Here is a 25,992-nt window from a genome sequence, read left to right on the forward strand (position 1 = left end):
TCTGACCCGGGTGCGAGAAAGATTAATTGAGGTAAATGGGGTGGCTCAGCAATCGGGTACGGAGATGGTGTTCCCACGTATGGCGATCAACCAGGAGTTATTATACAGGGTTGATAAAATCTGGGATGAGGTGGTAGAACAACTGGTAGTGCCCCAATCCTACTGTCGGGTGGTGCTCGACATGGCTCACATCCATATGCTGGGAGGGCATTTTGTGACGAAAAGGATGCAGGAGCTCATATTGCAGCTTTTTTGGCCTGGGGTCTAATCTGAGGTCCAGAGGTACTGTGATATGTGTAAAGTGCCAACTAACCTCACCCACCGCAAACTACTGGAGTCCATAGGTGCCTCTGCCCATTACAGATGTACCTTTTGAGAGGATTGTGATGAATCTGGTAGGGCCAATAGTAAAATTCACCCGGAGCTACCAACACATATTAGTAATTGTAGACTGCGCCACCCGCTCCCCAGAGGCCATTCTACTTCAGCACACCTCAGCTAAGCTTATTGCCCAGGAGTTGTTTGCCATGTTCTGTTGCCTTGGGCTACTGAAGGAGATCCTCACTGATCAAGGGAATCCTTTCATGTCCAAGGTGATGAATCAAACATGCAGGCTCCTCAAGATAAAGCAGTTGCACATGTTGGTGTACCACTCCCATACCAACGGGTTAGTAGGGGGCTTTAACAAAACCCTCAAGTCAAGGCTCAAAAAGGTAGTTTCCAAGGATGAAGGGATTGGGACACGTTTCCCTACTTGATGTTCATCATTTGCAAGATACCGCAGACTTCCACGGGATTCTTACCCTTTGAGCTACTGTATTGCAGGCATCCTAGGGGTCTGCTGGACATAGCCAAAGAGACGTGGGAGCAGGAACCTACACCACATAAGAGTGTCATTGAGAGCATGGCCAATATGCAGGACCGAAGTGCAGTGGTCATTCCTATAGTAAAAAAGCATTTGGTGGATGCTCAGGCAGCGCAAGGCCGCGTCTGTAACAAAAAGACCACGGTTTGCTCCTTTAAAACAGGAGATCGGAAAGCCCTGGAAAAGAAAACCTGAACAGTTGTATGACGTCAATCTGTTGAAAGTGTGGAAGCACCGTGAGTGTATGCCTATGGACGCGACTCCAGACATGTCATCTGGGGACCCACCGATATTGGCCTGGACAGAGGCCGAGAGAGAGGTAAAGGTATGAGTCACCCTCTCAAACCAGCAGCTGCGAGAGATGCAGAAATTAATACAAGAGAATACAGATGTATTCTCAGGATTACCTGGCCGTACCTTTGTCATCCAGCATGATATTGTCACCAAGCCTCACCTAAGGGTACGAATCAAACCGTACCATGTGCTCAAAGCCCAGAGACAAGCCATCGCGAGTGAGGTAAAACAAATGTTTCAGCTGGGAGTAATTGAGGAGTACCAGAGTGAGTGGGCTAGTCCCATTGTACTTATCCTGAAGCAGGATGGATCCTTATGGTTCTGTAATGATTTCTGTAAGTTGAACAAGGTGTCAAAATTTGATCTTTATCCAATGCCCCAGGTGTACGAGCTGATCAAGCAACTGTGTCAAGCCCAGTACTTTACCACGCTCGATCTGACAAAGGGTTATTGGCGGGTGCCTCTTATGGAATCAGCAAAAGAAAAGACTGCCTTGATAACACTGGAGGGTCTGTATCACTGTCATCTTGTCCTTTGGACTGCATGGGGCACCTGTCATGTTACAGAGGCTGATGGACATAGTGCTGCAATCCCATCGAACATACAGTTATATGAAAAAGTTTGGGCACCCCTATTAATCTTAAGCTTAATGTTTTATAAAAATTGTATTTTTGGCAACAGCTATTTCAGTTTCATATATCTAATAACTGTTGGACACAGTAATGTTTCTGCCTTGAAATGAGGTCTATTGTACTAACAGAAAATGTGCAATCTGCATTCAAAAAAAATTTGACAGGTGCATAAGTATGGGCACCTCACCAGAAAAGTGACATTAATATTTAGTAGATCCTCCTTTTGCAAAAATAACAGCCTCTAGTTGCTTCCTGTAGCTTTTAATGAGTTCCTGTATCCTGGATGAAGGTATTTTTGACCATTCCTCTTTACAAAACAATTCCAGTTCAGTTAAGTTTGATTGTCGTCGAGCATGGACCTCTTCAAATGATCCCACAGATGTTCAATGATATTCAGGTCTGGGGACTGGGATGGCCATTCCATAACAGTGTAATTGTTCCTCTGCATGAATGCCTGAGTAGATTTGGAGCAGTGTTTTGGATCATTGTCATGCTGAAAGATCCATCCCCTGCGTAACTTCAACTTTGTCACTGATTCATGAACATTATTGTCAAGAATCTGCTGATACTGAGAAGAATCCATGCATTCCTCAACTTTAACAAGATTCCCGGTCCCGCATTGGCCACACAGCCCCAAAGCATGATGGAACCTCCAAATTTTACTGCGGGTAGTAAGTGTTTTTCTTGGAATGCTGTGTTTTTTTTCCGCCATGCATAACGCCTTTTGTATGACCAATCAACTCAATCTTGGTTTCATCAGTCCACAGGATCTTCTTCCAAAAAGAAATTGGCTTCTCCAAATGTGCTTTTGCATACCTCAGCCGACTCTGTTTGTGGCGTGCTTGCAGAAACGGCTTATTTCGCATCACTCTCCCATACAGCTTCTCCTTGTGCAAAGTGCGTTGTATAGTTGACCGATGCACAGTGACACCATCTGCAGCAAGTTGATGCTGCAGCTCTCTGGAGGTGGTCTGAGGATTGTCCTTGACTGATCTCACCATTCTTCTCTGCCTTTCTGATGTTTTTCTTGGCCTGCCACTTCTGGCCTTAACAGGAACTGTACCTGTGTTCTTCCATTTCCTTACTATGTTCCTCACAGTGGAAATTGACAGATTAAATCTCTTAGACAGCTTTTTGTATCCTTCCCCTGAACAACTATGTTGAATAATCTTTGTTTTCAGATCATTTGACAGTTGTTTTGAGGAGCCCATGATTCCACTCTTCAGAGGAGATTCAAACAGGAGAACAACTTGCAAGTGGCCACTTTAAGAAGCTTTTCTCATGATTGCATACACCTGGCTATGAAGTTCAAAGATCAATGAGGTTACAAAACCCAAAAAAGTGCTTTAGTAAGGCTGGTTTCACACTTGTGTTTTTGTCCGCTGCGTTTTAGCACTAAAAAACGCATGCGTTTTTTTCTATACTGAACATTAAAAACGCATGCGTTTTTTCGCATGCATTTTGACGCGTTTTTGGCAATGCATGCGGTTTTTTATGCGTGCGTTTGTTTGCAGAAATGCAACCTGTAGTAATTTCTAGCGGCGTTTTTTTGCCGCAAAAAAACGCATGCGTTTATTCACGGCAAAAAATGTATTGCTGCCTATGTAAACGCATGCGTTTTTAAGCACATGTGTTTGCATGCGTTTCTATAGAAAAACACAAGAAAACACAAGAAAAAAACAAGAAAACCCTAACCCTAAACCTAACCCTAACCCTAAGGTTAGGATCCCTAGTAACCCTAGAGATCCTAACCCTAACCCTAGGGATCCTAACCCTAACCCTTAAGGTTAGGATCCTAACCCTTAGGGTTAGGGTTAGGATCCCTAGGGTTAGGGTTAGGGTTAGGATCCCTAGGGTTAGGGTTAGGATCCCTAAGGTTAGGGTTAGGGTTAGGATCCCTAGGGTTACTAGGGATCCTAACCCTAACCCTAGCTATTTCGGTTTATAGCGGGTTTTCTAGTTGATTTTGATGATTGGCAGCTGTCACACACTTCTCAGCATGCGTTTCAAAAATGCAAACGCAGGAAAAAACGCATGTAAACGCGTCAAAACGCCGCGTTTTTTTTCTGCATGCAAAAACGCATGCGTCTAGAAAATGCAGCGTTTGCATGCATTTACATGCGTTTTTTCAACACATGCGTCTTTTTTAAAAACGCTGCAGATCAAAACGCAAGTGTGAAACCAGCCTAAGTCAGTAAAAAGTAGGTAGGAGTATTTAAAACAAGAAAATGATAAGGGTGCCCATACTTATGCACCTGTCAAATTTTGTTTGAATGCAGATTGCACATTTTCTGTTAGTACAATAAACCTCATTTCAAGGCAGAAACATTACTGTGTCCAACAGTTATTAGATATATGAAACTGAAATAGCTGTTGCAAAAAAAAACAATTTTTATAAAACATTAAGCTTAAGATTAATAGGGGTGCCCAAACTTTTTCATATAACTGTATTTGTCAGCATATTTGGATGACATCATCAACTTTAGTACTGACTGGAAGTCCCACTTGTCCAGGTGCAAGCGGTAGTAAATTCGCTCAGAGCCATGAACTTGGGATACACAATCGGCTGTGGGGTTATCAAACCCCAAATTAATAAAATTGAGGCCATTCAGAACTGGCCCCGACCTGTTACCACTAAGCAGGTGAGAGCATTTTTCAGAATCATTGCATATTACTGGAGGTTTATTCCTAATTTTTGAGGGAGAACAACACCCTCTAACCGATCTCCTCAAGGGGAAAATGTCAGTCATGGTTCGGTGGAACCCCCAGGCGAAGGTGGCGCTGCGCGGACAGCCAATACTCATTAGCCCAACTTCCAGAAACGCTTCATCGTGCAGACGGACACCTTTAATGTGGGCCTAGGTGCGGTCCTGTCGCAGTAGGTGAACGGAGAGGAATATCCAGTCACCTACCAAAGTAGGAAACTCACCCCGGCTGAGAAAAATTATAGCAGAGTGGAGAAATATTACCTCGCCATTAAGTGGGCCTTTGAGTCCCTACGCTATTATTTACTCGGTCGACCATTTTGCTTGGTAACGGATCATTCACCCTTGGTATGGAGGAGAAATACTAAGGAGAGGAATACTTGGGTCACCAGATGGTTTCTCTCTTTGCACAACATTAACTTCACCATGGAACATCAGGTGGGGAAGTCACAGGGAAATGCGGATGCCCTATCACGGGCCCCCTGAATAGTGACAAATGTTAAACCCTACAAGTTTTAATAGAGGGAGGGTATGTGAGGCAGTGACAGGTATTATATGTGAGGGTCACTATGTATTTCCTAGGGTGCGTATAGAAGAGTATTAAACCCGCTAGAGTGCATTGCAGTCACAGGCATAGCTGTGGCTTCAGTGCAAAATAAAAGTAAGTGTGGGCCTGGGCGAGTTATTTGACCAAGGCAATGTTCAGGAAAACCCATTAAGGGCTTTTATTTTTGTAGTGAACTACAGGATGGTAGTGGGGCAGTTCACTCCCTCCGGACCGGGTCTTACAAGTGGCCCATGGTCACAGATTCAATATAAAAACCCTGCAGCAAAGGGTTGGGTGTGTCAATGTTTGTTTGCAAGTGGCAGACCAGGTTACTCTGCAGCATTCAGCTTGTATGAGGGAACACAGAGCCAAGAGCAAGAGCTCCTGGCACCCCGCAGTGTGATACTTTGATGCAGTCTCCCTCGGCAACTGGTCTCGTGTACAGGCTGCGATCTGGAGGATATCATGTACTGTTCATTGTGTGAGTTGTTTGGACATTAAACACGTTTGCTGTGAACTTTCCTGTGGTCCCTGCCTATCTGTCAAAATGCACGAACCCTGCTGCACTACACATTCTTATTTATATTTGTCTTTTTGACCATGTTGTAATCCAGTTTTTGTTTGGCGGTATGATGGTAAAGCATTGTTTTTTGCCATTTTTTTTACAGTGTTCACTAAAGTGGTTAACTAGCGGGACAGTTTTATAGGTTGGGTAGTTCCAGAGAAGGCTGTACCAAATATGTATGTATATATATATATATATATATATATATATATATATATATATATATATATATATATATATATATATATATATATATATATATATATATATATATATATATAGTACATATATGTACTGTATATATATATTTTTTTAAACATGTTTTCATGGGTACAATATATTATTATTTTTTTTTATTTTTATATATTTACAATTTTTTTTCACTTTTTTTTACTTTGTCCCACTATGGAACTTTCATTTTTTACAGAGTGATCGCTTGTATAGCATAGGGATGCACACCTATGCTATGCAAACTGTCAGCACTGCACTGACAGGCCAACTTGCTTCATTATGCTCTGAGCGTGATCAAACAATTTTGCTAGCTCTGATGACCCGGATGTTGTCATGACGACAACGATCAGGACCCGAGTGTGACACTATTATTCTCATCAATAATCTGTGAGTCATAGATGCTTTCAGGGGTCTTCCTCATGCTGTTCTCCTGCTATTCAGCACTTTTCCCATCCATTTGAACATTTTCAATGCCCCTCAGACCTTTTTGTAGGGTCTGCCAGAATAAAGCTTGGCTTTCCCATTGACTCCTATTATACTCGTTACTCAAAACGAGCATGCGATTATTTAGAATTGCTCGATTTCAAGCAATGCGCACCCGAGCATTTCAGTGCTCACTCATCTCTAGCGCCCAAACTTTTGCATTGGCCCACTTTCCATTTTTGTAATTTTTAAAATGTAAAAATACAAAGAAAATATGTCATATTTAGACCTATTAAATGTCATTTCCTCTTCAATTTGCTTAACTGTTCACAATACCGTAACAATAATTTTGACCAGAAGTGTCCAAACTTTTACATGCCACTTGTAAGATTGCACTTACTAAGTGTATTGGGGGACACTCACTTGGCACGGGTTTCGAGCACACGGGCACGGTTTTTCACACATAACAGTCCATGCGGTTTATTAAAGTGTCATAAACCGGGTTATGCACAGTTCATTATATACATTTCATAGAACACAATAGGCACCAACTGGTGATATTAACTTGCAGATTTATCTTAAACACTTCATATACGGCTTTGTCTCACAGTCACTTAACATACTGGACCTCTCACTTCGTCCAGTTACCATGGGTGTCCGTACGCCGAACAGTTCACCAACGTCCCTAGTCATATAGCGCATATGACATTGGGTCGCGGTCTCTAAACACGCTGAACCTCACCCCGTTCAGTTACCGTGGGAGACCACTCAGTTCATAGACTATCACAAGCACCAACAGTCAATGGTACCTTATGGGAGCTCCTGCTCCACCTGCTGACTCCTCATCAGTCCTCTCTCCTGGGGAAACTGCCTTACAGGGTTCACCAACTTGCCTGGCCAGCACACATCAGTCAGTCCAGAGCCACCGAAGGACGGTAGCTTCCCCAACACAGACCATCCAGAACCATAGTCTTACTGTGCACTATTCAGGACGTCCATCCCACATGGGACTATCCAACACACTGGCATGTGCTCTTCAGGATTCCTACTCCCAGGAGATCCAACACAGGGTGTGGTCTTCAGGAAGCCTACTCCCAGGTCTTCCAACACAGGTTGCTCAGTGTGCTATTCAGGATGTCCATCTTACATGGGGCCGTCCAACGCACAGGCATGTGACCTGTCCGGGTGCTATTCTGGACATCTGTCCCACACCCCAGGCCACCAGGTCCAAAGCCCCACCATGTGCTCTTCATGGAGATGACACTCCCAACACATAGGCTCTCCAGGACCTTCCAGCATAGACCATTCGGATCCACACTCAGTAACCATACAAGAACCACACAGGAACATGTGACCCACACCCTGGTCACATTATACACCTATAACCACTCAAACAGGTGGGAGTGTGTGGGTGTGGCTAGTCGACCCACCCATCTCTCATAACTAGCCTAGTAAGTCTCCCTTTATAACTATACAAACTACAAACTACAGGTCCCAGAACAACAACATTGCATCAGACTTACCACGCAGACTCCCTCTGCGACACATATCGGCCACTCACAATTCTGCCAGTCACTGTTTCACCACCATTATAACAACAGATATGCCTCCATCTATATCCCAAGCAGCACACACAAAGAAAGATGTGAGTCTGCATCAAAGTCAGAAAGTTATAATAGGTTGCAATTGTGTACCCTATTACTGCAATGTGTTAAAAGGGTAGTCTCTAGTGATGAGCGAGTGTACTCATTGCTCTGGTTTTCCCTAGCACGGTCGGGTGACCTCCGAGTATTTGTTATTGTTCAGAGATATAGTTTTCATTTCCTCAGTTGTATGATTTACGGCTTCCAGATACGCTGAATCAGTGGCGTAACTAAAAAGTTATGGGCCCCAGTGCGAACTTTCAAATGGGGCCCCCCCCACCAAAATATTTTCCACCCAAATCCACATCCTGCCCATGCTCCTGCCCCATCTGTCTCCGCATTCTGCCCCATCCGTCTCCACATTCTGCCCCATCCGACTACGCATTCTGCCCCATCCGACTCCGCATTCTGCCCCATCCGACTCCGCATTCTGCCCCATCCGACTCCGCATTCTGCCCCATCCGACTCCGCATTCTGCCCCATCCGACTCCGCATTCTGCCCCATCCGACTCCGCATTCTGCCCCATCCGACTCCGCATTCTGCCCCATCCGACTCCGCATTCTGCCCCATCCGACTCCGCATTCTGCCCCATCCGACTCCGCATTCTGCCCCATCCGTCTCCGCATTCTGTCCCGACTCCGCATTCTGCCCCATCCGACTCCGCATTCTGCCCCATCCGACTCCGCATTCTGCCCCATCCGACTCCGCATTCTGCCCCATCCGACTCCGCATTCTGCCCCATCCGACTCCGCATTCTGCCCCATCCGACTCCGCATTCTGCCCCATCCGACTCCGCATTCTGCCCCATCCGACTCCGCATTCTGCCCCATCCGTCTCCGCATTCTGTCCCGACTCCGCATTCTGCCCCATCCGACTCCGCATTCTGCCCCATCCGTCTCCGCATTCTGTCCTGACTCCGCATTCTGCCCCATCCGGCTCCGCATTCTGCCCTATCCGTCTCCGCATTCTGCCCTATCCGTCTCCACATTCTGCCCCTGTCTCCACATCTCACCAGAACAGCAGGAACCGGAAATCTGCTGCTGGTTGATACCAGAGAACACAAGCTGCACACAACCAGGACTGAGCTGCTGAGAGCTGAAGGACCTGTGGTGACGTCATCGTCATGTGATCAGGAGGCGGAGCTGATAAATGGTGAAAGACCTATGATAGTGATGACGTCACCACAGGATCTTCAGCTCTTCCTTTCAGATCAGGCGTCGGCTGCTGATCTGATGTGTGCGCCCGGCAGGTCAGGTGGAGGGCAGGTCTGTCTGTGGCCGTGCAGGAGGAATCACCTGCACGGCAACAGTTTTTAACTTTTTGCTGGTGTCAGCGTGCATCTGACCTGCCGGGGCCCCTGACTCCCCTGGGCCCGGTCGCAGTGGCGACTGCTCCGACCGTGGTAGTTACGCCCCTGCGCTGAATACATGTGAGGAATGCCTGTTTGTTAGGGAATTCCCACATGTATTCAGCTTATCTGGAAGCTGTAAATCATGAAACTGAGGCGATGAAAACTATATCTCCAAGCAATAACAAATACTTGGAGGTCACCCGAGCGTGCTAGGGAAAACCCGAGCAACGAGTATACTCGCTCATCACTAGTAATCTCAAGTTGCCTCTTGAGCATCTCAGAGCAATGCAGTCTCTGTACAGTTTCCTTACTTCCTGGTTTCCAGCAGGGCGGACTGTCCTATTTGGTTGACAGCTGTGGTGAATAGTAGAACTATAATATTAGTAAGACTATAAAGCTCAGCGTAATTGCTGCTATAGTACATTCAGCCCTCTATGGTTTGTTCTCGTGTCTACACTGCTATCACTGAAGTTACATGTAGAGATGACAGGGCATTTGAATGAACACACAGATCCAGACAGCCAGATCACAGAGTTGATGGTGATTACAGAGAGCTGCGGTTACCAAACGTTCTCTGAAAGCTTCAGGCTGGTGATTTGCAATATTTATAATACCATTCCTCCTCAGAATCTGAGAAGTGAAGGGGCAGTGAGCAGTTAACTGCTGTATAGAAATCAATAGGCTAGAGAGCGCTGATTGGCATGTTAAGAGTTAACTACTCTCCTGAAATATAACTACTATTCACTCTTCCCCTGGCTCTAGGCAGACACTAGTGACCCAGCTGCATTTAAAGGAACTGTATACTAGGGTTGAGCGAAACGGGTCGATCATTTTCAAAAGTCGCCGACTTTTGGCTAAGTCGGCGTCTCATGAAACCCGATCCGACCCCTGTGCTTGTCGGCCATGCGGTACGCGACTTTCGCGCCAAAGTCGCGTTTCAATGACGCGAAAAGCGCCATTTCTCAGCCAATGAAGGTGAACGCAGAGTGTGGGCAGCGTGATGACATAGATCCTGGTCCCCACCATCTTAGAGAAGGGCATTGCAGTGATTGGCTTGCTGTCTGCGGCGTCACAGGGGCTATAAAGGGGCGTTCCCGCCGACCGCCATCTTACTGCTGCTGATCTGAGCGTAGGGAGAGGTTGCTGCCGCTTCGTCAGAAGCAGGGAGAGCGTTAGGCAGGGTCCACTAACCACCAAACCGCTTGTGCTGTAGCGATTTCCACTGTCCAACACCACCTTCGGTGTGCAGGAACAGTGGAAGCTATTTTTTTTTTTTTTTTCCTCAGCGCTGTAGCTCATTGGGCTGCCCTAGAAGGCTCCGTGATAGCTATATTGCTGTGTGTACGCCACTGTGGAAACCAACTGCTTTTTTCAAAGCACATATCCTCTTGTTCCTTTCTGCACAGCTATCTTTTTTGTTTGTCCACACTTTTTATTTAATTTGTGCATCAGTCCACTCCTATTGCTGCCTGCCATACCTGGCTTAGATTACTGCAGGGAGATAGTAATAGTAGGACAGTCCCTGTTTTTTTTTTTTTTTTTTTTTGTGGGAGATTAAGATTGGCATTTCTGCTACAGTGCCATCTCTGTGTATGCCATCTCTCACTGAGTGGGCCATAGAAAGCCTATTTATTTTTTCCGTGATTTGTGTTCTAAATTCTACCTCAACACAAAAACACTACATCAATCAGTGGTAGAAAAATATTGGCCTCAGTCAGGGCTTGTGTGCCACTGCTGTGTGTGCTATCTCTTAGGCCGGCGTCACACTTGGCGTAAGACAATACGCCACGTATTATACGTCCGTACTACGGCCGTAATACGGAGAAATGTTCCCAAAATAGTGATCCGTAGTCAGGGTGTTTCAGCGTATTTTGCGCATGGCATCCTCCGTATGTAATCCGTATGGCATCCGTACTGCGAGATTTTCGCGCAGGCTTGCAAAACCGACATCTAATGGATTTATGTGCTCAAATGTTCGGGAAAACATATATACAGTATATATATATATATATATATATGTCATTGTGACACATATATATATATTCTGTATTTAGATTTCAATCAGCGCGATATCTGTGAACAGCCGGTAATTCAATTGCCGGCTTTTCATTTCTCCTGCACAAACCCGACAGGATATGAGACATGGTTTACATACAGTAAACCATCTCATATCCCCCTTTTTTTTTGCATATTCCTCACTACTAATGTTAGTAGTGTGTATGTGCAAAATTTGGGCGCTGTAGCTGCTAAAATAAAGGGTTAAATGGCGGAAAAAATTGGCGTGGGCTCCCGCGCAATTTTCTCCGCCAGAGTGGTAAAGCCAGTGACCGAGGGCAGATATTAATAGCCAGGAGAGGGTCCATGGTTATTGGCCCCCCCGTGGCTACAAACATCTGCCCCCAGCCACCCCAGAAAAGGCACATCTGGAAGATGCGCCTATTCTGGCACTTGGCCACTCTCTTCCCACTCCCTGTAGCGGTGGGATATGGAGTAATGAAGGGTTAATGCCACCTTGCTATTGGAACGTGACATTAAGCCAGATTAATGATGGAGAGGCGTCAATTATGACACCTATCCATTATTAATCCAATTGTAGGAAAGGGTTAAAAAACACACACACATGATTGAAAAGTATTTTAATGAAATAAACACAGCGGTTGTTGTAATAATTTATTGTTCTCTCAAATCCATTTGCAGTCCCTCGCTTGGCAACATAATAAAAGCACAAGATACATACCTTCTGATGTACTGTCAGGTCCAACGATGTAATCCATCTGAAGGGGTTAACTAATATTACAGGCAGGAGCCCTGCTATAATGCAGCTGTGCTCCGTGCTTGTAATTCCCCTGCGAATGAATGAAATGTAGGTCATTGACCTACATTTCATTCATTCGCGGTGAGGCGCCCTCTGGTGGATGTTCTCATGAACTGCAGCCTGGGAACTTTTTCCCACGCTCCAGGTCATATGAGGACATCCACCAGAGGGCGCCTCACCGCGAATGAATGAAATGTAGGTCAATGACCTACATTTCATTCATTCGCAGGGGAATTACAAGCACGGAGCACAGCTGCATTATAGCAGGGCTCCTGCCTGTAATATTAGTTAACCCCTTCAGATGGATTACATCGTGGGACGTGACGGTTCAGCTGAGGGTATGTATCTTGTGCGTTTATTATGTTGCCAAGCGAGGGACTGCAAATGGATTTGAGAGAACAATAAATTATTACAACAACCGCTGTGTTTATTTCATTAAAATACTTTTCAATCATGTGTGTGTGTTTTTTAACCCTTTCCTACAATTGGATTAATAATGGATAGGTGTCATAATTGACGCCTCTCCATCATTAATCTGGCTTAATGTCACCTTCCAATAGCAAGGTGGCATTAACCCTTCATTACCCCATATCCCACCGCTACAGGGAGTGGGAAGAGAGTGGCCAAGTGCCAGAATAGGCGCATCTTCCAGATGTGCCTTTTCTGGGGTGGCTGGGGGCAGATGTTTGTAGCCACGGGGGGGCCAATAACCATGGACCCTCTCCTGGCTATTAATATCTGCCCTCAGTCACTGGCTTTACCGCTCTGGCGGAGAAAATTGCGCGGGAGCCCACGCCAATTTTTTCCGCCATTTAACCCTTTATTTTAGCAGCTACAGCGCTGAAATTTTGCACATACACACTACTAACATTAGTAGTGTGGAATATGCAAAAAAAAGGGGGATATGAGATGGTTTACTGTATGTAAACCATGTCTCATATCCTGTCGGGTTTGTGCAGGAGAAATGAAAAGCCGGCAATTGAATTACCGACTTTTCACTAACACCGCTGCGTATTTCTCGCAAGTCACACTGCTGGTCCGTGTGGAATCCGTATTTTTCTCGCCCCCATAGACTTTCATTGGCGATTTTTTTTGCGCAGTACGCTGACAAACGCAGCATGCTGCGATTTTGTACGGCCGTAGAAAGCCGTATAATACTGAACCGTAATATACGGCTAATAGGAGCAGCCCCATTGAGAATAATTGTGCCGTATGTTGTGCGAGTTTTACGGACGTAGTTTCTGCGCTCTTACGTCCGTAAAACTCGCCAGTGTGACGCCGGCCTTATTCAGTGGGCTATAGAAAGCCTATTTATGTATTTATTTTTTTTCTTATTATTTGGTTTCTAAAGTCTCCCAGAAAAAAAAATAAATAAATAAAAAAACAGTGGGAGAGTAATATTGCCCTTTCAGCTTGTGTGCCAGTCTTGACTCCTGGGTGTGCCACCTCTCTCTCTAATTGTGGGCCATAGAAAGCCTTTTTTTTTTTTTTTTTTAAATATTATTGGGTTTCTAAAGTCTCCCTTAAAAAACAAAAAATACATAAAAAAACAGTGGGAGAGTAATATTGCCCTTTCAGCTTGTGTGCCAGTCTTGACTCCTGGGTGTGCCACCTCTCTCTCTCATTCAGTGGGCCATAGAAAGGCTATTTATTTTTTTGTTTTTTTTAATATTATTTGGTTTCTAAAGTCTCCCTGAAAATAAAAAAAAACATAAAAAAACAGTGGGAGAGTAATATTGCCCTTTCAGCTTGTGTGCCAGTCTTGACTCCTGGGTGTGCCACCTCTCTCCCTCTCATTCAGTGGGCCATAGAAAGCCTATTTATTTTTTTTTAAAATATTATTGGGTTTCTAAAGTCTCCCTTAAAAAACAAAAAATACATAAAAAAACAGTGGGAGAGTAATATTGCCCTTTCAGCTTGTGTGCCAGTCTTGACTCCTGGGTGTGCCACCTCTCTCTCATTCAGTGGGCCATAGAAAGCATTTATTTTTTTTTTCCTTGATTTGTGTTCTAAAATCTACCTCAACACAAAAACACTACATCAATCAGTGGGAGAAAAATATTGGCCTCAGTCAGGGCTTGTGTGCCACTGCTGTGTGTGCTATCTCTCATTCAGTGGGCTATAGAAAGCCTATTTATTTATTTATTTTTTTTCTTATTTGGTTTCTAAAGTCTCCCTGAAAAAAAAAATACCTAAAAAAACAGTGGGAGAGTAATATTGCCCTTTCAGCTTGTGTGCCAGTCTTGACTCCTGGGTGTGCCACCTCTCTCTCTCTAATTGTGGGCCATAGAAAGCCTTTTTTTTTTTGTTTTTTTTTTAATATTATTTGGTTTCTAAAGTCTCCCTGAGAAAAAAAAATAAATAAATTAGGTGGGAGATTAATATTGACATTAGTGCTTGAGTGACAGTCCTGCGTGTGTGTCATCTCTGTGATTTTGTGCCACAGAAAACAGAGTGTGTAACATTGTGCCTGATTTTCCTTGTGGTCTCACCAACCTGTTAAGGGATATTGAAATCATACTGAAGTTATAGCTCACCGTGTAAGTTGTTTGACAGCAACAAATAAAGTTACTTTGGTTAAGATTTTAAAACAATGAGGAAGTCTGGTGCAAGAGGTCGTCGTGGGCGTTCATTGTCAGCTGGTAATGATGGTAGTGGTAGTGGAGCATCAGGTGGTCGTGGGGATAAAAATATTCCACCTAAGTCTGGAGCTGTGGAGCCAGTTTCGTCGTCAGGCTACACAAGGCCTCGAACGCTCTCTTTTCTGGGAGTAGGAAAACCGCTTTTAAAGGCGGAGCAGCAACAGCAAGTTTTGGCTTACATTGCAGACTCAGCCTCTAGCTCTTTTGCCTCCTCTTCCGAAACTGGTAAATGTAAAAGCAGCGCGTCGCTTGTGGATGTTCACGGTCAGGGACAAGTCGCTTCCATGTCCTCCTCAGCAAAAACTACAACAAGAGAGAAGGATGCAGCAGGCGACACAACGGGTCACTCCATGGAGCTCTTTACACATACCGTCCCTGGCTTAGAAAGTGAAACATTTAACAGGCCATGCCCATTACAAGTAGATTCTGACATGGAGTGCACTGATGCACAGCCACAGCCAGAGTACTATGCTGCTCCTTTGACTCAGACCACCACATTGCCCTCTCAGGGTACAGATCCACAATCAGACCCTGATGAGACTATGTTGCCCCGCCACGAACGCTATACCACCGACCGACACAGTGACACAGACGAAGTTGCACACGAGCTCGAAGAGGAGGTAATAGATGACCCAGTTATTGACCCCGATTGGCAGCCATTGGGGGAACAGGGTGCAGGCGGCAGTAGTTCAGAAGCGGAGGTGGAGGAGGGGCCGCAGCAGGCATCAACATCGCAACAGGTTCCATCTGCCGGGCCCGTATCTGGCCCAAAACGCGTGTCAAAACCAAAACCTGTTGGAGGACAGCGTGGCCATCCGGTTAAAGCTCAGTCTGCAATCCCTGAAAAGGGATCCGAGTCTAGGAAGAGTGCAGTCTGGCATTTTTTTAAACAACATCCAACTGATCAGCGCAAAGTCATCTGTCAAAAATGTTCAACTAGCTTAAGCAGAGGTCAGAATCTGAAAAGTCTAAATACTAGTTGCATGCATAGACACTTAACCACCATGCATTTTCAAGCCTGGACTAACTACCTTAAGGTTGTAGCACCCTCGGCCAATGAAGCTAGTCAGCAACGCAACATCCCTTCCGTCACTGTAAGGCCACCATTTTCCGCACCACCGGCAGTATCTGTGCAGGTTTCTTTGCCAGCCAAAAGCAGTCAGGGTCAGGGAACCACCAGTTTTGTAGGAGGAAATATTGCATCTAGGGCACCGGCGGAAACAATACCGTCTCCAACCGTCTCTCAGTCTGCCATGTACACCGGCACACCCGAAAGTTCCACGATCTCCAGCTCTCCAGTCCAGCTCACCCTACATGACACTCTGGTTAGAAAAAGGAAGTACTTATCCTCGCATCCGCGTACACAGGGTTTTAACGCCCACATAGCTAGACTAATCTCGTTAGAGATGATGCCCTACCGGTTAGTTGAAAGCGAAGCTTTCAAAGCCCTGATGGAGTACGCTGAACCACGATACGAGCTACCCAGTCGACACTTTTTTTCCAGAAAAGCCATCCCAGCCCTGCACCAGCATGTTAAACAGCGCATCGTCCATGCACTCAGGCAATCTGTGAGTACAAAGGTGCACCTGACTACAGATGCATGGACCAGTAGGCATGGCCAGGGACGTTATGTGTCCATCACGGCACACTGGGTGAATGTGGTGGATGCAGGGTCCACAGGCGACATCAATTTAGGGACAGTTGTGCCTAGCCCACGGTCTAGGAAACAGTTGGCTGTAGGCGTTCGCACCCCCTCCTCCTCCTCCTCCTCGTCCTCCTGCAGAAGCTACAGCTCTTCCACAGAACGCAGTCTGCCAACCACTCCATCGGCAGATGACACTGTTGCACACCAGTTGTCCCATTATGGGCCAGCTACTGCCAAGCGTCAGCAGGCTGTATTGGCTATGAAGTGTTTGGGCGACAACAGACACACCGCGGAAGTTCTGTCCGAGTTCTTGCAACAAGAAACGCAGTCGTGACAGGGCACAGTAGATCTTGAGGCAGGCAAGGTAGTGAGTGATAACGGAAGGAATTTCATGGCTGCCATCTCCCTTTCCCAACTGAAACACATTCCTTGCCTGGCTCACACCTTAAACCTGGTGGTGCAGTGCTTATTGAAAACTTATCCTGGGTTCTCCGACCTGCTCCTCAAAGTGCGTGCACTTTGCTCACATATCCGACGTTCGCCTGTACACGCCAGCCGTATGCAGACCTATCAGCGGTCTTTGAACCTTCCCCAGCATCGCCTAATCATAGACGTTGCAACAAGGTGGAACTCAACACTGCACATGCTTCAGAGACTGTGCGAACAGAGGCGTGCTGTTATTTATTTGTGGGAGGATACACGGGCAGGCAGTAGGATGGCAGACATGGAGTTGTCAGGTGTGCAGTGGTCTAAGATACAAGACATGTGTCAAGTCCTTCAGTGTTTTGAGGAATGCACACGGCTGGTTAGTGCAGACAACGCCGTAATAAGCATGAGCATCCCCCTAATGCGTCTGCTGATGCAAAGTTTGACGCACATAAAGGAGCAGGCGTCTGCACCAGAGGAAGAGGAAAGCCTTGATGACAGTCAGCCATTGTCTGGTCAGGGCAGTGTACAGGACGAGGTAGCGGGCGAAGAGGAGGTGGAGGACGAGGAGGATGATGGGGATGAGTATATTTTTAATGCCGAACCTTTCCCGGGGGCACAGGAAATTGGTTGCGTGTCACGGCCGGGTTCTGGTTTTTTGAGGGACACAAGTGACGTAGATTTGCCTGCAACTGCCCCTCAACCAATCACAACCGGAGATTTGACAACTGGAACTTTGGCCCACATGGCGGATTATGCCTTACGTATCCTAAAAAGGGACACACGCATTACGAAAATGATGAACGATGACGATTACTGGTTGGCCTGCCTCCTTGATCCACGCTATAAAGGCAAATTGCAAAATATTATGCCACATGAGAACTTGGAACTAATATTAGCAACCAAACAATCAACTCTTGTTGACCGTTTGCTTCAGGCATTCCCAGCACACAGCGCACGTGATCGTTCTCACACGAGCTCCAGGGGGCAGCAGACTAGGAGTGTTAGGGGTGCACACATCAGAAGTGGCGTTGGACAGAGGGGTTTTCTGACCAGGTTGTGGAGTGATTTTGCTATGACCGCAGACAGGACAGGTACTGCTGCATCAATTGAAAGTGACAGGAGACAACATTTGTCCAGTATGGTTACTAACTATTTTTCATCCCTTATCGATGTTCTCCCTCAACCGTCATTCCCATTTGATTACTGGGCCTCCAAATTAGACACCTGGCCAGAATTGGCAGAATATGCATTGCAGGAGCTTGCTTGCCTGGCAGCAAGTGTCCTATCAGAAAGAGTATTCAGTGCTGCAGGTTCAATATTAACCGAAAAAAGGACTCGTCTGGCTACCCAAAATGTTGACGATCTAACATTCATTAAAATGAACCACAACTGGATTTCGAAATCTTTTGCCCCACCTTGCCCGGCCGACACCTAGCTTTCCTATGAAAAGCTCTTGCCTGTGAATTACTTTTCTAATGTCTAATTTGCTGCAGCTGATTGTACAGCATACGACATGTTTACACCTCCCTAAATGGCAAAACTCCCCACACGGGGCCGTGGTATCGCAACTTGGCGCAAGCACCCGTGAGACTGCTGTTTGTCTGAAGAGGTGGGTGTGCTCGCTTTTGGTTGACGGCATTGCTACTGGGTCCCTCATAGTACAATGTAGTGTCTCTGGCGGTGGTGGTGCGCACCCAACGTCAGACACACCGTTGTAACATGAGGGGCCCTGGGGCGGTCCCGCCGGCCTCAAGAGAGTTCCCCCCTACCCCAGCTCAAAATGTGCTCTACCACGTGCAAAATTATGTCGCACAGCTCCACCAATCTTTAGTCTATTCGCTGACATCATTCAATGTCTGGCACTGACAATACAAATTTGTAGACATCTATGATGCAACTTAAAGTAGTCTGTGTCTGTGTCCTATATTGGCACCATTAAATAGTTACTGCCAAATTACTATGTCAGAAACTCAGTAGATGAGCCCACCCCTGTACCTAAGTATGCCACCTTTTTTTTTGTTTTGGTTGTTTTGCGAGACATTAACATCTATTTATATTTTGGGAGTACTGGGACAGACACTCCTTGCACTACTCCTCCACTCACCACCAAGCTGCCTGTGTATCCATGTAACCGCTGTAAAGCTGCCATGAGCCTATTGTTTGTTATTTTAGGCCTTTGATAGCCTGTCTGCGGTCCCTACTTTAAATACTCCTCCACTCACCACCAAGCTGCCTGCCCGTGTATCCATGTAACCGCTGTAAAACTGCCATGAGCCTATTGTTTGTTATTTTAGGCCTTTGATAGCCTGTCTGCGGTCCCTACTTTAAATACTCCTCCACTCACCACCAAGCTGCCTGTGTATCCATGTAACCGCTGTAAAACTGCCATGAGCCTATTGTTTGTTATTTTAGGCCTTTGATAGCCTGTCTGCGGTCCCTACTTTAAATACTCCTCCACTCATCACCAGCTGCCTGCCCGTGTATCCATGTAACCGCTGTAAAACTGCCATGAGCCTATTGTTTGTTATTTTAGGCCTTTGATAGCCTGTCTGCGGTCCCTACTTTAAATACTCCTCCACTCATCACCAGCTGCCTGCCCGTGTATCCATGTAACCGCTGTAAAACTGCCATGAGCCTATTGTTTGTTATTTTAGGCCTTTGATAGCCTGTCTGCGGTCCCTACTTTAAATACTCCTCCACTCACCACCAAGCTGCCTGCCCGTGTATCCATGTAACCGCTGTAAAACTGCCATGAGCCTATTGTTTGTTATTTTAGGCCTTTGATAGCCTGTCTGCGGTCCCTACTTTAAATACTCCTCCACTGACCACCAAGCTGCCTGCCCGTGTATCCATGTAACCGATGTAAAACTGCCATGAGCCTATTGTTTGTTATTTTAGGCCTTTGATAGCCTGTCTGCGGTCACTCCTTGCAATACTCCTCCACTGACCACCAAGCTGCCTGCCCGTGTATCCATGTAACCGATGTAAAACTGCCATGAGCCTATTGTTTGTTATTTTAGGCCTTTGATAGCCTGTCTGCGGTCCCTACTTTAAATACTCCTCCACTCACCACCAAGCTGCCTGTGTATCCATGTAACCGCTGTAAAACTGCCATGAGCCTATTGTTTGTTATTTTAGGCCTTTGATAGCCTGTCTGCGGTCCCTACTTTAAATACTCCTCCACTCATCACCAGCTGCCTGCCCGTGTATCCATGTAACCGCTGTAAAACTGCCATGAGCCTATTGTTTGTTATTTTAGGCCTTTGATAGCCTGTCTGCGGTCCCTACTTTAAATACTCCTCCACTCACCACCAAGCTGCCTGCCCGTGTATCCATGTAACCGCTGTAAAACTGCCATGAGCCTATTGTTTGTTATTTTAGGCCTTCGAAGCCTGTCTGCGGTCCCTCCTTCCACTAGGCCTCCACTGACCAGACCACTGCTGCCCGTGTACCCCTGGAACCAATTTTAAAGTGCCTACAGCCAGCCCATTTTATTGTGTTAGGCCTTCGAAGCCTGTCTGCGGTCCCTCCTTCCAATAGGCCTACACTGACAAAGGTACACCTGACAACAGACACATGGACCTGTAGGCATGGCCACGGAAGGTTACGTGTCCCTTGTGGCTCAATGGGTTAATGTATTGGATGCATGGTCCACACAGGGGACAGCCTGCTAAGTCTGTATGCAGTCCCTAATTCAAGTTGTCCTCAACTGAATAAAGCTGAGCTTCTACCTTCTGGCTCTCATTAAGTGTTTTTTTAAAAACAAAATGGTGGTTAGGGCCTACTAACGGCTTCTGCCCCTCCCTGGTGTTGCCCTCAACTGAATAAAGCTGAGCTTCTACCTTCCGGCTCTGATTAACTGCTGTTTTTAAACACATTGCTGGTTCCGGCCTACTAACGGTGTCTGCCCCTCCCTGGTGTTGCCCTCAACTGAATAAAGCTGAGCTTCTACCTTCCGGCTCTGATTAACTGCTGTTTTTAAACACATTGCTGGTTCCGGCCTACTAACGGTGTCTGCCCCTGCCTGGTGTTGCCCTCAACTGAATAAAGCTGAGCTTCAACCTTCTGGCTCTCATTAAGTGTTTTTTAAAAAACAAAATGGTGGTTAGGGCCTACTAACGGCTTCTGCCCCTCCCTGGTGTTGCCCTCAACTGAATAAAGCTGAGCTTCTACCTTCTGGCTCTGATTAACTGCTGTTTTTAAACACATTGCTGGTTCCGGCCTACTAACGGTGTCTGCCCCTCCCTGGTGTTGCCCTCAACTGAATAAAGCTGAGCTTCTACCTTCCGGCTCTGATTAACTGCTGTTTTTAAACACATTGCTGGTTCCGGCCTACTAACGGTGTCTGCCCCTGCCTGGTGTTGCTCTCAACTGAATAAAGCTGAGCTTCAACCTTCTGGCTCTCATTAAGTGTTTTTTAAAAAACAAAATGGTGGTTAGGGCCTACTAACGGCTTCTGCCCCTCCCTGGTGTTGCCCTCAACTGAATAAAGCTGAGCTTCTACCTTCTGGCTCTGATTAACTGCTGTTTTTAAACACATTGCTGGTTCCGGCCTACTAACGGTGTCTGCCCCTCCCTGGTGTTGCCCTCAACTGAATAAAGCTGAGCTTCTACCTTCCGGCTCTGATTAACTGCTGTTTTTAAACACATTGCTGGTTCCGGCCTACTAACGGTGTCTGCCCTGTTGTGAAATTGGATTTTGGGCTCCCCCGGTGGCCACTGGTGGAATTGAACTGGTGTGCATCATCCCCTCTGTTCACCTGTTTCCATCAGGATGTGGGAGTCGCTATTTAACCTTGCTCCTCTGTCACTTCCATGCCGGTCAACATTGTAATCAGAAGCCTTTCTGTGCATGTTCCTGCTGCTAGACAACTCCCAGCTAAGTTGGACTTTAGTCCTCGTTTGTTTTTGCATTTTGTTCCAGTTCACAGCTGTAGTTTCGTTTCTGTGTCTGGAAAGCTCTTGTGATCTGAAATTGCCACTCTGATGTTATGAGTTAATACTAGAGTCTTAAAGTAATTTCAGGATGGTATTTTGATAGGGTTTTCAGCTGACCATGAAAGTGCCCTTTCTGTCTTCCTGCTATCTAGTAAGTGGACCTCAATTTTGCTAAACCTATTTTCATACTACGTTTGTCATTTCATCTAAAATCACCGCCAATATATGTGGGGGCCTCTGTCTGCCTATCGGGGAAATTTCTCTAGAGGTGAGCCAGGACTATATTTTCCTCTGCCAGGATTAGTTAGTCCTCCGGCCGGCGCTGGGCGTCTAGGGATAAAAAACGTAGGCAACGCTACCCGGCTACTGTTAGTTGTGCGGCAGGTTTAGTTCATGGTCAGTTTAGTTTCCATCCTTCCAAGAGCTAGTACTTTTGTTTGCTCGGCTATGTTCTCTTGCCATTGAGAACCATAACAGTTTGACCGGCCCAAAAAGGGTTAAATTAATTGACAGAGAAAGGAGAGAAAAGAGAAGTCTGCTGAAGATTTTTTTTTTTTTTTTTCTCTTCCCTTCAGTTCTGAGTGTGCTTGTAATTGAATCTCTTGCAAGTCTGCCTATATTGCAGCCTTTCTCTCTCTCTCTCTCCTTCTAATCCTGGAATGGCTCTGTGTTCACCTGTTTAAAATGGATATTCAGAGTTTAGCTGCAGGTTTGAATAATCTCACCACGAAAGTTCAAAATTTACAAGATTTTGTTGTTCATGTTCCTATATCTGAACCTAGAATTCCTTTGCCTGAATTTTTCTTGGGGAATAGATCTTGCTTTCAAAATTTCAAAAATAATTGCAAGTTGTTTTTGTCCCTGAAATCTCGCTCTGCTGGAGATCCTGCTCAGCAGGTCAGGATTGTGATTTCCTTGCTCCGGGGCGACCCTCAGGATTGGGCTTTTGCATTGGCTCCAGGGGATCCTGCGTTGCTCAATGTGGATGCGTTTTTTCTGGCCTTGGGGTTGCTTTATGAGGAACCTCAGTTAGAGCTTCAGGCGGAAAAGGCCTTGATGTCCCTATCTCAGGGGCAAGACGCTTCTGAAATCGGAGCTGGGGCAGTTTTGTCGCAGAGAAGTTCCGATTGTTCCGTGATGAGACCTTGTGCCTTTTTCTCGCGTAAATTTTCGCCCGCCGAGCGGATTTATGATGTTGGGAATCGGGAGCTTTTGGCCATGAAGTGGGCTTTTGAGGAGTGGCGTCATTGGCTTGAGGGGGCTAGACATCAGGTGGTGGTATTGACTGACCACAAAAATCTAATTTATCTTGAGTCCGCCAGACGCCTGAATCCTAGACAGGCGCGCTGGTCGTTGTTTTTCTCTCGGTTTAATTTTGTGGTGTCCTACCTGCCGGGTTCTAAGAATGTTAAGGCGGATGCCCTTTCTAGGAGTTTTGAGCCTGACTCCCCTGGTAACTCTGAACCTACAGGTATCCTTAAGGATGGAGTGATATTGTCTGCCGTTTCTCCAGACCTGCGGCGGGCCTTGCAGGAGTTTCAGGCGGATAGACCTGATCGTTGCCCACCTGGTAGACTGTTTGTTCCTGATGATTGGACCAGTAAAGTCATTTCTGAGGTTCATTCTTCTGCGTTGACAGGTCATCCTGGAATCTTTGGTACCAGGGATTTGGTGGCAAGGTCCTTCTGGTGGCCTTCCCTGTCTCGAGATGTGCGAGGCTTTGTGCAGTCTTGTGACGTTTGTGCTCGGGCCAAGCCTTGTTGTTCTCGGGCTAGTGGATTGTTGTTGCCCTTGCCTATCCCGAAGAGGCCTTGGACGCACATCTCGATGGATTTTATTTCGGATCTTCCTGTTTCTCAGAAGATGTCTGTCATCTGGGTGGTGTGTGACCGTTTCTCTAAGATGGTCCATTTGGTTCCCCTGCCTAAGTTGCCTTCTTCTTCCGAGTTGGTTCCTCTGTTTTTTCAAAATGTGGTCCGTTTGCATGGTATTCCGGAGAATATCGTTTCTGACAGAGGAACCCAATTCGTGTCTAGATTTTGGCGAGCATTCTGTGCTAGGATGGGCATAGATTTGTCTTTCTCATCTGCTTTCCATCCTCAGACTAATGGCCAGACCGAGCGGATGAATCAGACCTTGGAGACATATTTGAGGTGTTTTGTGTCTGCAGATCAGGATGATTGGGTTGCTTTTTTGCCTTTAGCGGAGTTTGCCCTCAATAATCGGGCCAGCTCTGCCACCTTGGTGTCTCCTTTTTTCTGTAATTCGGGGTTTCATCCTCGATTTTCTTCTGGTCAGGTGGAATCTTCGGATTGTCCTGGAGTGGATGCTGTGGTGGAGAGGTTGCATCAGATTTGGGGGCAGGTAGTGGACAATTTGAAGTTGTCCCAGGAGAAGACTCAGCTTTTTGCCAACCGCCGGCGTCGGGTTGGTCCTCGGCTTTGTGTTGGGGACTTGGTGTGGTTGTCTTCTCGTTTTGTCCCTATGAGGGTTTCTTCTCCTAAGTTTAAGCCTTGGTTCATCGGCCCGTACAAGATATTGGAGATTCTTAACCCTGTGTCCTTCCGTTTGGACCTCCCTGCATCTTTTTCTATTCATAATGTTTTTCATCGGTCATTGTTGCGCAGGTATGAGGTACCGGTTGTGCCTTCCGTTGAGCCTCCTGCTCCAGTGTTGGTTGAGGGCGAGTTGGAGTACGTTGTGGAAAAAATCTTGGACTCCCGTGTTTCCAGACGGAAACTCCAGTATCTGGTCAAATGGAAGGGATACGGTCAGGAGGATAATTCTTGGGTGACTGCCTCTGATGTTCATGCCTCCGATCTGGTCCGTGCCTTTCATAGGGCTCATCCTGATCGCCCTGGTGGTTCTGGTGAGGGTTCGGTGCCCCCTCCTTGAGGGGGGGGTACTGTTGTGAAATTGGATTTTGGGCTCCCCCGGTGGCCACTGGTGGAATTGAACTGGTGTGCATCATCCCCTCTGTTCACCTGTTTCCATCAGGATGTGGGAGTCGCTATTTAACCTTGCTCCTCTGTCACTTCCATGCCGGTCAACATTGTAATCAGAAGCCTTTCTGTGCATGTTCCTGCTGCTAGACAACTCCCAGCTAAGTTGGACTTTAGTCCTCGTTTGTTTTTGCATTTTGTTCCAGTTCACAGCTGTAGTTTCGTTTCTGTGTCTGGAAAGCTCTTGTGATCTGAAATTGCCACTCTGATGTTATGAGTTAATACTAGAGTCTTAAAGTAATTTCAGGATGGTATTTTGATAGGGTTTTCAGCTGACCATGAAAGTGCCCTTTCTGTCTTCCTGCTATCTAGTAAGTGGACCTCAATTTTGCTAAACCTATTTTCATACTACGTTTGTCATTTCATCTAAAATCACCGCCAATATATGTGGGGGCCTCTGTCTGCCTATCGGGGAAATTTCTCTAGAGGTGAGCCAGGACTATATTTTCCTCTGCCAGGATTAGTTAGTCCTCCGGCCGGCGCTGGGCGTCTAGGGATAAAAAACGTAGGCAACGCTACCCGGCTACTGTTAGTTGTGCGGCAGGTTTAGTTCATGGTCAGTTTAGTTTCCATCCTTCCAAGAGCTAGTACTTTTGTTTGCTGGGCTATGTTCTCTTGCCATTGAGAACCATAACACTGCCCCTGCCTGGTGTTGCCCTCAACTGAATAAAGCTGAGCTTCAACCTTCTGTCTCTCATTAAGTGTTTTTTAAAAAACAAAATGGTGGTTAGGGCCTACTAACGGCTTCTGCCCCTCCCTGGTGTTGCCCTCAACTGAATAAAGCTGAGCTTCAACCTTCTGGCTCTGATTAACTGCTGTTTTTAAACACATTGCTGGTTCCGGCCTACTAACGGTGTCTGCCCCTGCCTGGTGTTGCCCTCAACTGAATAAAGCTGAGCTTCAACCTTCTGGCTCTCATTAAGTGTTTTTTAAAAAACAAAATGGTGGTTCCGGCCTACTAACGGTGTCTGCCCCTGCCTGGTGTTGCCCTCAACTGAATAAAGCTGAGCTTCAACCTTCTGGCTCTGATTAACTGCTGTTTTTAAACACATTGCTGGTTCCGGCCTACTAACGGTGTCTGCCCCTGCCTGGTGTTGCCCTCAACTGAATAAAGCTGAGCTTCTACCTTCCGGCTCTGATTAACTGCTGTTTTTAAACACATTGCTGGTTCCGGCCTACTAACGGTGTCTGCCCCTCCCTGGTGTTGCCCTCAACTGAATAAAGCTGAGCTTCTACCTTCCGGCTCTGATAAACTGCTGTTTTT

Source organism: Ranitomeya variabilis, chromosome 6 (assembly GCF_051348905.1).
Source record: "Ranitomeya variabilis isolate aRanVar5 chromosome 6, aRanVar5.hap1, whole genome shotgun sequence".
NCBI classification, from domain to species: Eukaryota; Metazoa; Chordata; class Amphibia; order Anura; family Dendrobatidae; genus Ranitomeya; species Ranitomeya variabilis.